Raw genomic sequence first — 19714 nt, 5'->3', positions numbered from 1 at the left:
TGTCGTTTTTGATTCTGACAATTTTTTTGAAAAACGTTTTTTTGGTCCAAAACTTGACAAAAACGTCACACTATACTATGCAGTACGTCATACTATACTATATCTCTAAAATGTGACGTTTTTTGGAGAAAAAAAATTTGGTCCAAAATTGGACAAAAACGACATACTATACTATGTCGTTTTTGATTCTGACAATTTTTTTGAAAAACGTTTTTTTGGTCCAAAACTTGACAAAAACGTCACACTATACTATGCAGTACGTCATACTATACTATATCTCTAAAATGTGACCCTTTTTGTAGAAAAAAATTTTGGTCCAAAATTGGACAAAAACAACATACTATACTATGCCGTTTTTGATTCTGACAATTTTTTTGAAAAACGTTTTTTTGGTCCAAAACTTGACAAAAACGTCACACTATACTATGCAGTACGTCATACTATACTATGTCTCCAAAATGTAACCCTTTTTGGAGAAAAAAAATTTGGTCCAAAATTGGACAAAAACGACATACTATACTATGTCGTCCAAAATCTGACCAGTTTTTTGAAAAACGTTTTTTTGGTCCAAAACTTGACAAAAACGTCACACTATACTATGCAGTACGTCATACTATACTATGTCTCCAAAATGTAACCCTTTTTGGAGAAAAAAGAATTTGGTTCAAAATTGGACATAAACGACATACTATACTATGTCGTTTTTGATTCTGACAATTTTTTTGAAAAACGTTTTTTTGGTCCAAAACTTGACAAAAACGTCACACTATACTATGCAGTACGTCATACTATACTATTTCTCCAAAATGTAACCCTTTTTGGAGAAAAAAGAATTTGGTCCAAAATTGGACAAAAACGACATACTATACTATGTCGTTTTTGATTCTGATAATTTTTTTGAAAAACGTTTTTTTGGTCCAAAACTTGACAAAAACGTCACACTATACTATGCAGTACGTCATACTATACTATGTCTCCAAAATGTAACCCTTTTTGGAGAAAAAAGAATTTGGTCCAAAATTGGACAAAAACGACATACTATACTATGTCGTCCAAAATCTGACCAGTTTTTTGAAAAACGTTTTTTTGGTCCAAAACTTGACAAAAACGTCACACTATACTATGCAGTACGTCATACTATACTATGTCTCCAAAATGTAACCCTTTTTGGAGAAAAAAAATTTGGTCCAAAATTGGACAAAAACGACATACTATACTATGTCGTTTTTGATTCTGACAATTTTTTTGAAAAACGTTTTTTTGGTCCAAAACTTGACAAAAACGTCACACTATACTATGCAGTACGTCATACTATACTATGTCTCCAAAATGTGACCCTTTTTGGAGAAAAAAAATTTGGTCCAAAATTGGACAAAAACGACATACTATACTATGTCGTTTTTGATTCTGACAATTTTTTTGAAAAACGTTTTTTTGGTCCAAAACTTGACAAAAACGTCACACTATACTATGCAGTACGTCATACTATACTATGTCTCCAAAATGTGACCCTTTTTGGAGAAAAAAAATTTGGTCCAAAATTGGACAAAAACGACATACTATACTATGTCGTTTTTGATTCTGACAATTTTTTTGAAAAACGTTTTTTTGGTCCAAAACTTGACAAAAACGTCACACTATACTATGCAGTACGTCATACTATACTATGTCTCCAAAATGTAACCCTTTTTGGAGAAAAAAAATTTGGTCCAAAATTGGACAAAAACGACATACTATACTATGTCGTTTTTGATTCTGACAATTTTTTTGAAAAACTTTTTTTTGGTCCAAAACTTGACAAAAACGTCACACTATACTATGCAGTACGTCATACTATACTATGTCTCCAAAATGTGACCCTTTTTGGAGAAAAAAAATTTGGTCCAAAATTGGACAAAAACGACATACTATACTATGTCGATTTTGATTCTGACAATTTTTTTGAAAAACGTTTTTTTGGTCCAAAACTTGACAAAAACGTCACACTATACTATGCAGTACGTCATACTATACTATGTCTCCAAAATGTAACCCTTTTTGGAGAAAAAAAATTTGGTCCAAAATTGGACAAAAACGACATACTATACTATGTCGTCCAAAATCTGACCAGTTTTTTGAAAAACGTTTTTTTGGTCCAAAACTTGACAAAAACGTCACACTATACTATGCAGTACGTCATACTATACTATGTCTCCAAAATGTAACCCTTTTTGGAGAAAAAAGAATTTGGTTCAAAATTGGACATAAACGACATACTATACTATGTCGTTTTTGATTCTGACAATTTTTTTGAAAAACGTTTTTTTGGTCCAAAACTTGACAAAAACGTCACACTATACTATGCAGTACGTCATACTATACTATATCTCTAAAATGTGACCCTTTTTGGAGAAAAAAAATTTGGTCCAAAATTGGACAAAAACGACATACTATACTATGTCGTCCAAAATCTGACCAGTTTTTTGAAAAACGTTTTTTTGGTCCAAAACTTGACAAAAACGTCACACTATACTATGCAGTACGTCATACTATACTATGTCTCCAAAATGTAACCCTTTTTGGAGAAAAAAAATTTGGTCCAAAATTGGACAAAAACGACATACTATACTATGTCGTTTTTGATTCTGACAATTTTTTTGAAAAACGTTTTTTTGGTCCAAAACTTGACAAAAACGTCACACTATACTATGCAGTACGTCATACTATACTATGTCTCCAAAATGTAACCCTTTTTGGAGAAAAAAAATTTGGTCCAAAATTGGACAAAAACGACATACTATACTATGTCGTTTTTGATTCTGACAATTTTTTTGAAAAACGTTTTTTTGGTCCAAAACTTGACAAAAACGTCACACTATACTATGCAGTACGTCATACTATACTATATCTCTAAAATGTGACCCTTTTTGGAGAAAAAAAATTTGGTCCAAAATTGGACAAAAACGACATACTATACTATGTCGTTTTTGATTCTGACAATTTTTTTGAAAAACGTTTTTTTGGTCCAAAACTTGACAAAAACGTCACACTATACTATGCAGTACGTCATACTATACTATGTCTCCAAAATGTAACCCTTTTTGGAGAAAAAAAATTTGGTCCAAAATTGGACAAAAACGACATACTATACTATGTCGTCCAAAATCTGACCAGTTTTTTGAAAAACGTTTTTTTGGTCCAAAACTTGACAAAAACGTCACACTATACTATGCAGTACGTCATACTATACTATGTCTCCAAAATGTAACCCTTTTTGGAGAAAAAAAATTTGGTCCAAAATTGGACAAAAACGACATACTATACTATGTCGTTTTTGATTCTGACAATTTTTTTGAAAAACGTTTTTTTGGTCCAAAACTTGACAAAAACGTCACACTATACTATGCAGTACGTCATACTATACTATATCTCCAAAATGTAACCCTTTTTGGAGAAAAAAACATTTGGTCCAAAATTGGACAAAAACGACATACTATACTATGTCGTCCAAAATCTGACCAGTTTTTTGAAAAACGTTTTTTTGGTCCAAAACTTGACAAAAACGTCAGACTATACTATGCAGTACGTCATACTATACTATGTCTCCAAAATGTAACCCTTTTTGGAGAAAAAAAATTTGGTCCAAAATTGGACAAAAACGACATACTATACTATGTCGTCCAAAATCTGACCAGTTTTTTGAAAAACGTTTTTTTGGTCCAAAACTTGACAAAAACGTCACACTATACTATGCAGTACGTCATACTATACTATATCTCTAAAATGTGACCCTTTTTGGAGAAAAAAAATTTGGTCCAAAATTGGACAAAAACGACATACTATACTATGTTGTTTTTGATTCTGACAATTTTTTTGAAAAACGTTTTTTTGGTCCAAAACTTGACAAAAACGTCACACTATACTATGCAGTACGTCATACTATACTATGTCTCCAAAATGTAACCCTTTTTGGAGAAAAAAAATTTGGTCCAAAATTGGACAAAAACGACATACTATACTATGTCGTTTTTGATTCTGACAATTTTTTTGAAAAACGTTTTTTTGGTCCAAAACTTGACAAAAACGTCACACTATACTATGCAGTACGTCATACTATACTATGTCTCCAAAATGTAACCCTTTTTGGAGAAAAAAGAATTTGGTCCAAAATTGGACAAAAACGACATACTATACTATGTCGTTTTTGATTCTGATAATTTTTTTGAAAAACGTTTTTTTGGTCCAAAACTTGACAAAAACGTCACACTATACTATGCAGTACGTCATACTATACTATATCTCCAAAATGTAACCCTTTTTGGAGAAAAAAACATTTGGTCCAAAATTGGACAAAAAAGGACATACTATACTATGTCGTTTTTGATTCTGACAATTTTTTTGAAAAACGTTTTTTTGGTCCAAAACTTGACAAAAACGTCACACTATACTATGCAGTACGTCATACTATACTATATCTCTAAAATGTGACCCATTTTGGAGAAAAAAATTTGGTCCAAAATTGGACAAAAACGACATACTATACTATGTCGTTTTTGATTCTGACAATTTTTTTGAAAAACGTTTTTTTGGTCCAAAACTTGACAAAAACGTCACACTATACTATGCAGTACGTCATACTATACTATATCTCTAAAATGTGACCCTTTTTGGAGAAAAAAATTTAGTCCAAAATTGGACAAAAACGACATACTATACTATGTCGTCCAAAATCTGACCAGTTTTTTGAAAAACATTTTTTTGGTCCAAAACTTGACAAAAACGTCACACTATACTATGCAGTACGTCATACTATACTATATCTCTAAAATGTGACCCTTTTTGGAGAAAAAAAATTTGGTCCAAAATTGGACAAAAACGACATACTATACTATGTTGTTTTTGATTCTGACAATTTTTTTGAAAAACGTTTTTTTGGTCCAAAACTTGACAAAAACGTCACACTATACTATGCAGTACGTCATACTATACTATGTCTCCAAAATGTAACCCTTTTTGGAGAAAAAAAATTTGGTCCAAAATTGGACAAAAACGACATACTATACTATGTCGTTTTTGATTCTGACAATTTTTTTGAAAAACGTTTTTTTGGTCCAAAACTTGACAAAAACGTCACACTATACTATGCAGTACGTCATACTATACTATGTCTCCAAAATGTAACCCTTTTTGGAGAAAAAAGAATTTGGTCCAAAATTGGACAAAAACGACATACTATACTATGTCGTTTTTGATTCTGATAATTTTTTTGAAAAACGTTTTTTTGGTCCAAAACTTGACAAAAACGTCACACTATACTATGCAGTACGTCATACTATACTATATCTCCAAAATGTAACCCTTTTTGGAGAAAAAAACATTTGGTCCAAAATTGGACAAAAAAGGACATACTATACTATGTCGTTTTTGATTCTGACAATTTTTTTGAAAAACGTTTTTTTGGTCCAAAACTTGACAAAAACGTCACACTATACTATGCAGTACGTCATACTATACTATATCTCTAAAATGTGACCCATTTTGGAGAAAAAAATTTGGTCCAAAATTGGACAAAAACGACATACTATACTATGTCGTTTTTGATTCTGACAATTTTTTTGAAAAACGTTTTTTTGGTCCAAAACTTGACAAAAACGTCACACTATACTATGCAGTACGTCATACTATACTATATCTCTAAAATGTGACCCTTTTTGGAGAAAAAAATTTGGTCCAAAATTGGACAAAAACGACATACTATACTATGTCGTCCAAAATCTGACCAGTTTTTTGAAAAACGTTTTTTTGGTCCAAAACTTGACAAAAACGTCACACTATACTATGCAGTACGTCATACTATACTATGTCTCCAAAATGTAAACCTTTTTGGAGAAAAAAAATTTGGTCCAAAATTGGACAAAAACGACATACTATACTATGTCGTCCAAAATCTGACCAGTTTTTTGAAAAACGTTTTTTTGGTCCAAAACTTGACAAAAACGTCACACTATACTATGCAGTACGTCATACTATACTATGTCTACAAAATGTAACCCTTTTTGGAGAAAAAAACATTTGGTCCAAAATTGGACAAAAAAGGACATACTATACTATGTCGTTTTTGATTCTGACAATTTTTTTGAAAAACGTTTTTTTGGTCCAAAACTTGACAAAAACGTCACACTATACTATGCAGTACGTCATACTATACTATATCTCCAAAATGTAACCCTTTTTGGAGAAAAAAACATTTGGTCCAAAATTGGACAAAAAAGGACATACTATACTATGTCGTTTTTGATTCTGACAATTTTTTTGAAAAACGTTTTTTTGGTCCAAAACTTGACAAAAACGTCACACTATACTATGCAGTACGTCATACTATACTATATCTCTAAAATGTGACCCATTTTGGAGAAAAAAATTTGGTCCAAAATTGGACAAAAACGACATACTATACTATGTCGTTTTTGATTCTGACAATTTTTTTGAAAAACGTTTTTTTGGTCCAAAACTTGACAAAAACGTCACACTATACTATGCAGTACGTCATACTATACTATATCTCTAAAATGTGACCCTTTTTGGAGAAAAAAATTTGGTCCAAAATTGGACAAAAACGACATACTATACTATGTCGTCCAAAATCTGACCAGTTTTTTGAAAAACGTTTTTTTGGTCCAAAACTTGACAAAAACGTCACACTATACTATGCAGTACGTCATACTATACTATGTCTCCAAAATGTAAACCTTTTTGGAGAAAAAAAATTTGGTCCAAAATTGGACAAAAACGACATACTATACTATGTCGTCCAAAATCTGACCAGTTTTTTGAAAAACGTTTTTTTGGTCCAAAACTTGACAAAAACGTCACACTATACTATGCAGTACGTCATACTATACTATGTCTACAAAATGTAACCCTTTTTGGAGAAAAAAAATTTGGTCCAAAATTGGACAAAAACGACATACTATACTATGTCGTTTTTGATTCTGACAATTTTTTTGAAAAACGTTTTTTTGGTCCAAAACTTGACAAAAACGTCACACTATACTATGCAGTACGTCATACTATACTATGTCTCCAAAATGTAACCCTTTTTGGAGAAAAAAGAATTTGGTCCAAAATTGGACAAAAACGACATACTATACTATGTCGTCCAAAATCTGACCAGTTTTTTGAAAAACATTTTTTTGGTCCAAAACTTGACAAAAACGTCAGACTATACTATGCAGTACGTCATACTATACTATGTCTCCAAAATGTAACCCTTTTTGGAGAAAAAAAATTTGGTCCAAAATTGGACAAAAACGACATACTATACTATGTCGTTTTTGATTCTGACAATTTTTTTGAAAAACGTTTTTTTGGTCCAAAACTTGACAAAAACGTCACACTATACTATGCAGTACGTCATACTATACTATATCTCTAAAATGTGACCCTTTTTGGAGAAAAAAAATTTGGTCCAAAATTGGACAAAAACGACATACTATACTATGTCGTTTTTGATTCTGACAATTTTTTTGAAAAACGTTTTTTTGGTCCAAAACTTGACAAAAACGTCACACTATACTATGCAGTACGTCATACTATACTATATCTCTAAAATGTGACCCTTTTTGGAGAAAAAAAATTTGGTCCAAAATTGGACAAAAACGACATACTATACTATGTCGTTTTTGATTCTGACAATTTTTTTGAAAAACGTTTTTTTGGTCCAAAACTTGACAAAAACGTCACACTATACTATGCAGTACGTCATACTATGCTATATCTCCAAAATGTAACCCTTTTTGGAGAAAAAAACATTTGGTCCAAAATTGGACAAAAACGACATACTATACTATGTCGTCCAAAATCTGACCAGTTTTTTGAAAAACGTTTTTTTGGTCCAAAACTTGACAAAAACGTCAGACTATACTATGCAGTACGTCATACTATACTATGTCTCCAAAATGTAACCCTTTTTGGAGAAAAAAAATTTGGTCCAAAATTGGACAAAAACGACATACTATACTATGTCGTTTTTGATTCTGACAATTTTTTTGAAAAACATTTTTTTGGTCCAAAACTTGACAAAAACGTCACACTATACTATGCAGTACGTCATACTATACTATATCTCTAAAATGTGACCCTTTTTGGAGAAAAAAAATTTGGTCCAAAATTGGACAAAAACGACATACTATATACTATGTCGTTTTTGATTCTGACAATTTTTTTGAAAAACGTTTTTTTGGTCCAAAACTTGACAAAAACGTCACACTATACTATGCAGTACGTCATACTATACTATGTCTCCAAAATGTAACCCTTTTTGGAGAAAAAAGAATTTGGTCCAAAATTGGACAAAAACGACATACTATACTATGTCGTTTTTGATTCTGATAATTTTTTTGAAAAACGTTTTTTTGGTCCAAAACTTGACAAAAACGTCACACTATACTATGCAGTACGTCATACTATACTATATCTCCAAAATGTAACCCTTTTTGGAGAAAAAAACATTTGGTCCAAAATTGGACAAAAAACGACATACTATACTATGTCGTTTTTGATTCTGACAATTTTTTTGAAAAACGTTTTTTTGGTCCAAAACTTGACAAAAACGTCACACTATACTATGCAGTACGTCATACTATACTATATCTCTAAAATGTGACCCATTTTGGAGAAAAAAAATTTGGTCCAAAATTGGACAAAAACGACATACTATACTATGTCGTTTTTGATTCTGACAATTTTTTTGAAAAACGTTTTTTTGGTCCAAAACTTGACAAAAACGTCACACTATACTATGCAGTACGTCATACTATACTATATCTCTAAAATGTAACCCTTTTTGGAGAAAAAAACATTTGGTCCAAAATTGGACAAAAACGACATACTATACTATGTCGTCCAAAATCTGACCAGTTTTTTGAAAAACGTTTTTTTGGTCCAAAACTTGACAAAAACGTCACACTATACTATGCAGTACGTCATACTATACTATGTCTCCAAAATGTAACCCTTTTTGGAGAAAAAAAATTTGGTCCAAAATTGGACAAAAACGACATACTATACTATGTCGTTTTTGATTCTGACAATTTTTTTGAAAAACGTTTTTTTGGTCCAAAACTTGACAAAAACGTCACACTATACTATGCAGTACGTCATACTATACTATATCTCCAAAATGTAACCCTTTTTGGAGAAAAAAACATTTGGTCCAAAATTGGACAAAAAACGACATACTATACTATGTCGTTTTTGATTCTGACAATTTTTTTGAAAAACGTTTTTTTGGTCCAAAACTTGACAAAAACGTCACACTATACTATGCAGTACGTCATACTATACTATATCTCTAAAATGTGACCCATTTTGGAGAAAAAAAATTTGGTCCAAAATTGGACAAAAACGACATACTATACTATGTCGTTTTTGATTCTGACAATTTTTTTGAAAAACGTTTTTTTGGTCCAAAACTTGACAAAAACGTCACACTATACTATGCAGTACGTCATACTATACTATATCTCTAAAATGTGACCCTTTTTGGAGAAAAGAAATTTGGTCCAAAATTGGACAAAAACGACATACTATACTATGTCGTCCAAAATCTGACCAGTTTTTTGAAAAACGTTTTTTTGGTCCAAAACTTGACAAAAACGTCACACTATACTATGCAGTACGTCATACTATACTATATCTCTAAAATGTGACCCTTTTTGGAGAAAAAAAATTTGGTCCAAAATTGGACAAAAACGACATACTATACTATGTCGTCCATAATGTGACCATTTTTTGAAAAAAAAGAATTGGTCCAAAATTTGACAAAAATGTCATACTATACTATGTCGTCCAAAATCTGACTATTTTTGTGAAAAAAGTTTTTTGGTCCAAAACTTGACAAAAACGTCATACTATACTATGTAGTACGTCCTACTATACTATGTTGTCCAAAAACGTAAGAGTATCATATGTCGTCCAAAAATGGTCAAAAACGCCATCGTATAGTATGTCGTCCAAAAATGGTCAAAAATGTCATTGTATTGTATGTCGTCCAAAATTGGACAAAAACGTCATAGTATTGTATGTCGTCCAAAAATGCTCAAAATTGGTCAAAAACGTCATAGCATAGTATGTTGTCCAGAAATTATCAAAAACGTCATAGTATAGTATGTCGTCCAAAAATCATCAAAAACATCATACTATACTATGTCGTCCAAAATCTGACAATTTTTTGAAAAACGTTTTTTTGGTCCTAAACTTGACAAAAACGACATACTATACTATGTCATCCAAAATCTGACAATTTTTTTGAAAAACGTTTTTTTGGTCCACAACTTGACAAAAACGTCATACTATACTATGTAGTACGTCCTACACGTCCAAAATCTGACCATTTTTTGGAAAAAATAATTGGTCCAAAATTTGACAAAAACGTCATACTATACTATGCAGTACGTCATACTATACTATGTCTCCAAAATGTAACCCTTTTTGGAGAAAAAAAATTTGGTCCAAAATTGGACAAAAACGACATACTATACTATGTCGTTTTTGATTCTGACAATTTTTTTGAAAAACGTTTTTTTGGTCCAAAACTTGACAAAAACGTCACACTATACTATGCAGTACGTCATACTATACTATATCTCTAAAATGTGACCCTTTTTGGAGAAAAAAAATTTGGTCCAAAATTGGACAAAAACGACATACTATACTATGTCGTTTTTGATTCTGACAATTTTTTTGAAAAACGTTTTTTTGGTCCAAAACTTGACAAAAACGTCACACTATACTATGCAGTACGTCATACTATGCTATATCTCCAAAATGTAACCCTTTTTGGAGAAAAAAACATTTGGTCCAAAATTGGACAAAAACGACATACTATACTATGTCGTCCAAAATCTGACCAGTTTTTTGAAAAACGTTTTTTTGGTCCAAAACTTTTGTACTATACTATGTCGTTTTTGATTCTGACAATTTTTTTGAAAAACGTTTTTTTGGTCCAAAACTTGACAAAAACGTCACACTATACTATGCAGTACGTCATACTATACTATATCTCTAAAATGTAACCCTTTTTGGAGAAAAAAACATTTGGTCCAAAATTGGACAAAAACGACATACTATACTATGTCGTCCAAAATCTGACCAGTTTTTTGAAAAACGTTTTTTTGGTCCAAAACTTGACAAAAACGTCACACTATACTATGCAGTACGTCATACTATACTATGTCTCCAAAATGTAACCCTTTTTGGAGAAAAAAAATTTGGTCCAAAATTGGACAAAAACGACATACTATACTATGTCGTTTTTGATTCTGACAATTTTTTTGAAAAACGTTTTTTTGGTCCAAAACTTGACAAAAACGTCACACTATACTATGCAGTACGTCATACTATACTATATCTCCAAAATGTAACCCTTTTTGGAGAAAAAAACATTTGGTCCAAAATTGGACAAAAAACGACATACTATACTATGTCGTTTTTGATTCTGACAATTTTTTTGAAAAACGTTTTTTTGGTCCAAAACTTGACAAAAACGTCACACTATACTATGCAGTACGTCATACTATACTATATCTCTAAAATGTGACCCATTTTGGAGAAAAAAAATTTGGTCCAAAATTGGACAAAAACGACATACTATACTATGTCGTTTTTGATTCTGACAATTTTTTTGAAAAACGTTTTTTTGGTCCAAAACTTGACAAAAACGTCACACTATACTATGCAGTACGTCATACTATACTATATCTCTAAAATGTGACCCTTTTTGGAGAAAAGAAATTTGGTCCAAAATTGGACAAAAACGACATACTATACTATGTCGTCCATAATGTGACCATTTTTTGAAAAAAAAGAATTGGTCCAAAATTTGACAAAAATGTCATACTATACTATGTCGTCCAAAATCTGACTATTTTTGTGAAAAAAGTTTTTTTGGTCCAAAACTTGACAAAAACGTCACACTATACTATGCAGTACGTCATACTATACTATATCTCTAAAATGTAACCCTTTTTGGAGAAAAAAACATTTGGTCCAAAATTGGACAAAAACGACATACTATACTATGTCGTCCAAAATCTGACCAGTTTTTTGAAAAACGTTTTTTTGGTCCAAAACTTGACAAAAACGTCACACTATACTATGCAGTACGTCATACTATACTATGTCTCCAAAATGTAACCCTTTTTGGAGAAAAAAAATTTGGTCCAAAATTGGACAAAAACGACATACTATACTATGTCGTTTTTGATTCTGACAATTTTTTTGAAAAACGTTTTTTTGGTCCAAAACTTGACAAAAACGTCACACTATACTATGCAGTACGTCATACTATACTATATCTCTAAAATGTAACCCTTTTTGGAGAAAAAAACATTTGGTCCAAAATTGGACAAAAACGACATACTATACTATGTCGTCCAAAATCTGACCAGTTTTTTGAAAAACGTTTTTTTGGTCCAAAACTTGACAAAAACGTCACACTATACTATGCAGTACGTCATACTATACTATGTCTCCAAAATGTAACCCTTTTTGGAGAAAAAAAATTTGGTCCAAAATTGGACAAAAACGACATACTATACTATGTCGTTTTTGATTCTGACAATTTTTTTGAAAAACGTTTTTTTGGTCCAAAACTTGACAAAAACGTCACACTATACTATGCAGTACGTCATACTATACTATATCTCCAAAATGTAACCCTTTTTGGAGAAAAAAACATTTGGTCCAAAATTGGACAAAAAACGACATACTATACTATGTCGTTTTTGATTCTGACAATTTTTTTGAAAAACGTTTTTTTGGTCCAAAACTTGACAAAAACGTCACACTATACTATGCAGTACGTCATACTATACTATATCTCTAAAATGTGACCCATTTTGGAGAAAAAAAATTTGGTCCAAAATTGGACAAAAACGACATACTATACTATGTCGTTTTTGATTCTGACAATTTTTTTGAAAAACGTTTTTTTGGTCCAAAACTTGACAAAAACGTCACACTATACTATGCAGTACGTCATACTATACTATATCTCTAAAATGTGACCCTTTTTGGAGAAAAGAAATTTGGTCCAAAATTGGACAAAAACGACATACTATACTATGTCGTCCAAAATCTGACCAGTTTTTTGAAAAACGTTTTTTTGGTCCAAAACTTGACAAAAACGTCACACTATACTATGCAGTACGTCATACTATACTATATCTCTAAAATGTGACCCTTTTTGGAGAAAAAAAATTTGGTCCAAAATTGGACAAAAACGACATACTATACTATGTCGTCCATAATGTGACCATTTTTTGAAAAAAAAGAATTGGTCCAAAATTTGACAAAAATGTCATACTATACTATGTCGTCCAAAATCTGACTATTTTTGTGAAAAACGTTTTTTTGGTCCAAAACTTGACAAAAACGTCATACTATACTATGTAGTACGTCCTACTATACTATGTTGTCCAAAAACGTAAGAGTATCATATGTCGTCCAAAAATGGTCAAAAACGCCATCGTATAGTATGTCGTCCAAAAATGGTCAAAAATGTCATTGTATTGTATGTCGTCCAAAATTGGACAAAAACGTCATAGTATTGTATGTCGTCCAAAAATGCTCAAAATTGGTCAAAAACGTCATAGCATAGTATGTTGTCCAGAAATTATCAAAAACGTCATAGTATAGTATGTCGTCCAAAAATCATCAAAAACATCATACTATACTATGTCGTCCAAAATCTGACAATTTTTTGAAAAACGTTTTTTTGGTCCTAAACTTGACAAAAACGACATACTATACTATGTCATCCAAAATCTGACAATTTTTTTGAAAAACGTTTTTTTGGTCCACAACTTGACAAAAACGTCATACTATACTATGTAGTACGTCCTACACGTCCATAGTGTGACCATTTTTTGGAAAAAATAATTGGTCCAAAATTTGACAAAAACGTCATACTATACTACGTCGTCCAAAATCTGACCATTTTTTTGAAAAACGTTTTTTTGGTCCAAAACTTGACAAAAACGTCATACTATACTATAGTATGTTGTCCAAAATGTGACAATTTTTTGCAAAAAAAAATTGGTCCAAAATTTGACAAAAATGTCATACTATACTATGTCGTCCAAAATCTGACCATTTTTTTGAAAAACGTTTTTTTGGTCCAAAACTTGACAAAAACGTCATACTATACTATGTAGTACGTCCTACAATACTATGTCGTCCATAATGTGACCATTTTGTGAAAAAAATAATTGGTCCAAAATTTGATAAAAACAACATACTATACTATGTCGTCCAAAATGGGACAATTTTTTTAAGAACCATTTTTTGGTCCAAAACTTGACAAAAATGTCATACTATACTATGTAGTACGTCATACTATACTATGTTGTCCAAAATGTGACAATTTTTTGGAAAAAAAAGATTGGTCCAAAATTTGACAAAAATGACATACTATACTATGTCGTCCAAAATCTGACCATTTTTTTGAAAACCTTTTTTTGGTCCAAAACTTGACAAAAACGTCATACTATACTATGTAGTACGTCCTACAATACTATGTCGTCCATAATGTGACCATTTTTTGAAAAAAAAAAATTGGTCCAAAATTTGACAAAAACGACATACTATACTATGTCGTCCAAAATCTGACCATTTTTTTGAAAAACGTTTTTTTGGTCCAAAACTTGACAAAAACGTCATACTATACTATGTAGTACGTCCTACAATACTATGTCGTCCATAATGTGACCATTTTTTGAAAAAAATGATTGGTCCAAAACTTGACAAAAACGTCATACTATACTATGTAGTACGTCCTACAATACTATGTCGTCCAAAATCTGACCATTTTTTTGAAAAACGTTTTTTTGGTCCAAAACTTGACAAAAACGTCATACTATACTATGTAGTACGTCATACTATACTATGTTGTCCAAAATGTGACAATTTTTTGGAAAAAAAAATTAGTCCAAAATTTGACAAAAACGACATACCATTTTTTTGAAAAACGTTTTTTTGGTCCAAAACTTGACAAAAACGTCATACTATACTTTGTAGTATTTTCTACAATACTATGTCGTCCATAATGTGACCATTTTTTGAAAAAAAAAGATTGGTCCAAAATTTGACAAAAACGTCATACTATACTATGTCGTCCAAAATCTGACTATTTTTGTGAAAAACGTTTTTTTGGTCCAAAACTTGACAAAAACGTCATACTATACTATGTAGTACGTCCTACTATACTATGTTGTCCAAAATCTGACCATTTTTTTGAAAAACGTTTTTTTGGTCCAAAACTTGACAAAAACGTCATACTATACTATGTAGTACGTCCTACAATACTATGTCGTCCATAATGTGACCATTTTTTGAAAAAAATGATTGGTCCAAAACTTGACAAAAACGTCATACTATACTATGTAGTACGTCCTACAATACTATGTCGTCCAAAATCTGACCATTTTTTTGAAAAACGTTTTTTTGGTCCAAAACTTGACAAAAACGTCATACTATACTATGTAGTACGTCATACTATACTATGTTGTCCAAAATGTGACAATTTTTTGGAAAAAAAAATTAGTCCAAAATTTGACAAAAACGACATACCATTTTTTTGAAAAACGTTTTTTTGGTCCAAAACTTGACAAAAACGTCATACTATACTTTGTAGTATTTTCTACAATACTATGTCGTCCATAATGTGACCATTTTTTGAAAAAAAAAGATTGGTCCAAAATTTGACAAAAACGTCATACTATACCAGGGGTCTGCAACCTTTACTATGAAAAGAGCCATTTTTGTCCCCTCTCTACCTAAATAGAATGAATCTGGAGCCGCAAAACCCATTTGACCAAGGAAATTAAGATTATATCATATATACATTTTTTATACAGATATACTATAAACAAAATAATGGGTTTGTTGCATTAAGAACTACAAAAATAAAACTGCTGACATTTCATTGCTGTTTATAGCCAACACTTTTATGAAGTGGAGAAAAAAAACTACTACTTTGGAATAAAACACAGAATTCCATTGTTTGTGGAAAGGAATGAAATTAAAAGTAACTCACTTAGAAATAGATAATGCAACATGTGGTGTGATGCACACATATAACAATTTTATCACCTTGATTTCTAAATAAGAGGTGTTCCCTTTAAAAATAGACTTTTTTTTTAATTCAAAGTTTCGACAAAGGAGCCACAGCAGAAGGGTTGAAGAGCCACATATGGCTCTAGAGCCGCAGGTTGCAGACCCCTGTACTATACTATGTCGTCCAAAATCTGACCATTTTTTTGAAAAACGTTTTATTTGGTCCAAAACTTGATAAAAACGTCATACTATACTTTGTAGTACGTCCTACAATACTATGTCGTCCATAATGTGACCATTTTTTGAAAAAAAAAATTGGTCCAAAATTTGCCAAAAACGTCATACTATTCTATGTCGTCCAAAATCTGACCATTTTTTTGAAAAACGTTTTTTTGGTCCAAAACTTTACAAAAACGTCATACTATACTATGTAGTACGTCCTACAATACTATGTTGTCCAAAATGTGACAATTTTTTGAAAAAAAAAAAATTGGTCCAAAATTTGACAAAAACGACATATACTATGTCGTCCAAAATCTGACCATTTTTTTGAAAAACGTTCTTTTGGTCCAAAACTTGACAAAAACGTCATACTATACTATGTAGTACGTCCTACAATACTATGTCGTCCATAATGTGACCATTTTTTGAAAAAAAAAATTGGTCCAAAATTTGACAAAAACGACATACTATATACTATGTCGTCCAAAATGGGACAATTTTTTTAAGAAACATTTTTTTGGTCCAAAACTTGACAAAAACGTCATACTATACTATGTAGTACGTCCTACAATACTATGTCGTCCATAATGTGACCATTTTTTAAAAAAAATGATTCGTCCAAAAATTGACAAAAACGTCATACTATACTATGTCGTCCAAAATCTGACCATTTTTTTGAAAAACGTTTTTTTGGTCCAAAACTTGACAAAAACGTCATACTATACTATGTAGTACGTCATACTATACTATGTTGTCCAAAATGTGACAATTTTATGGAAAAAAAAATTAGTCCAAAATTTGACAAAAACGACATACTATACTATGTCGTCCAAAATCTGACCATTTTTTTGAAAAACGTTTTTTTGGTCCAAAACTTGACAAAAACGTCATACTATACTTTGTAGTACGTCCTACAATACTATGTCGTCCATAATGTGACCATTTTTTGAAAAAAATAATTGGTCCAAAATTTGACAAAAACAACATACTATATACTATGTCGTCCAAAATCTGACCATTTTTTTGAAAAACGTTTTTTTGGTCCAAAACTTCACAAAAACGTCATACTATACTATGTAGTACTTCCTACAATACTATGTTGTCCATAATGTGACCATTTTTTGAAAAAAATAATTGGTCCAAAATTTGAAAAAAACATCATACTATACTATGTCGTCCAAAATCTGACCATTTTTTTGAAAAACTTTTTTTGGTCCAAAACTTGACAAAAACGTCATACTATACTTTGTAGTACGTCCTACAATACTATGTCGTCCATAATGTGACCATTGTTTGAAAAAAAAAATTGGTCCAAAATTTGACAAAAACGTCATACTATACTATGTCGTCCAAAATCTGACAATTTTTTTGAAAAACATTTTTTTGGTCCAAAACTTGACAAAAACATCATCTACCTTTTTTGGACGACATACAATACTATGACGTTTTTGTCCAATTTTGGACGACATACAATACAATGACATTTTTGACCATTTTTGGACGACATACTATACGATGGCGTTTTTGACCATTTTTGGACGACATACTATACTATTACGTTTTTGGACGACATACTATACTATGACGTTTTTGACCAATTTTGGACGACATACAATACTATGACATTTTTGACCAATTTTGACCATTTTTGGACGACATACTATGACGTTTTGGACCAATTCTTTGGACGACCTACTATACTGTGACGTTTTTGACCATTTTTGGACGACATACTATACTATGACCTTTTTGGACGACATACTATACTATGACCTTTTTGACCAATTTTGACCATTTTTGGACGACATACTTTACTATGCCATTTTTGACAATTTTTGGATGACATACTATACTATGACATTTTTGACCAATTTTGGACGACATATTATACTATGTCGTTTTTGTCAAATTTTGGACCAATTTTCTTTTTCAAAAATGGTCACATTTTGGAGACATAGTATAATATGACGTACTACATAGTATAGTATGACATTTTTGTCAAGTTTTGGACCAATTTTTCGTTTCAAAAAATTGTCACATTTTGGACGACATATTATAGTATGACATACTACATAGTATAGTATGATGTTTTTGTCAAGTTTTGGACCAAAAAAATGTTTTTCTAAAAAATTGTCAGATTTTGGACGCCATAGTATAGTATGTTGTTTTTGTCAAATTTTGGACCAATTTTTTTTTCCAAAAAATTGTCACATTTTGGACGACATAGTATAGTATGACGTACTACATAGTATAGTATGACGTTTTTGTCCAGTTTTGGACTAAACCAAAAAGTTTATCAAAGAAATTGTCAGATTTTGGACGACATAGTATGTCGTTTTTGTCAAAGACCTAGTATAGTATGATGTACTACATAGTATAAGCATGACGTTTTTGTCAAGTTTAGGACCAAAAAAATTTTTTTCAAAAAAATTGTCAGATTTTGGACGACATAGTATAGTATGATGTTTTTGATGATTTTTGGACGACATACTATACTATGACGTTTTTGATAATTTCTGGACGACATACTATACTATGACGTTTTTGACCAATTTTGACCATTTTTGGAAATTTTTATGACTCTTGTCAAATTTTGAACGACATACTATACTATGACTCTTGTCAAATTTTGAACGACATACTATACTATGACTTTTTATAAAAGTACCACTTTTTTGTTTGATTTTGGCCAATTTTTTTTTTAAACTTTTTTCTGTATGAAAAGTATGACCCCAAAAATGGTATTGCACACATTATCCTATTAGCTCAGTTGGTAAGGAGCTTTGAAACCAGAGTATCAGGTCCGCAAACCAGTTGACAGATAAACAGATACATGCATACAACTCCTATTAGGATATATATTAAGTTCTGGACAAGACCAATTCGGTTGTATTCACGACATCTATGACTACTAGCCTGGAAATTAGACATTTTTTACTGTACAGTTCTCAAGAAATGTAAAGTTAAATGTCCCAATTAGTGTAACATTAGTGTAAAAAAAAACCCTGCATAGTTCACATTTTCACATTCATCCAATCATTCAATAAATAATGTGAATGCCAGTGTCAAAATCACACATGAGGTTGAATTAATGAAAAAGTCTCAGTGTGACACACACAAGTGAGGGTAAGTGAGTCAGCTTCTTGTTGTCAGAATGAAGTTTGGGGGTGATTTCTCCAGAGGGGCAAGCATGAACGCCTGATGTAATTTGTGGACTGCAGTCTGTTAGTAGAGTTTAACTGGCTCAGCTGGCTACATCTACACGCCTGCCCTCTTCTTAATTATTTTCTCTCTCTTACTTCCATTCGTTTAGCTAATTTCCTTTTTTATTTTTTTTCCCACATGCCTCTGTAGCTCTCTGTGTGTGTCTCTCTCTCTCTCTCTTTGTCAGTCTGTG

General features: G+C 31.3%; 1 protein-coding gene across 1 annotated transcript in view; it reads right to left on the bottom strand.

Moving 5' to 3' along the window:
• Positions 1 to 19714, bottom strand: part of LOC310937757 (matrix metalloproteinase-17-like) — a gene marked incomplete at its 5' end in the record, with an annotated part of 84240 nt that overhangs the window by 7967 nt on the left and 56559 nt on the right. The window lies entirely within an intron of this gene.

This window comes from Microchirus variegatus (genome assembly GCF_963457635.1).
Source record: "Microchirus variegatus genome assembly, chromosome: 16".
NCBI lineage: Eukaryota > Metazoa > Chordata > Actinopteri > Pleuronectiformes > Soleidae > Microchirus > Microchirus variegatus.
The sequence above is the reverse complement of the archived record's forward strand: the minus strand, read 5'-3'. Positions and strand labels throughout refer to the sequence as shown.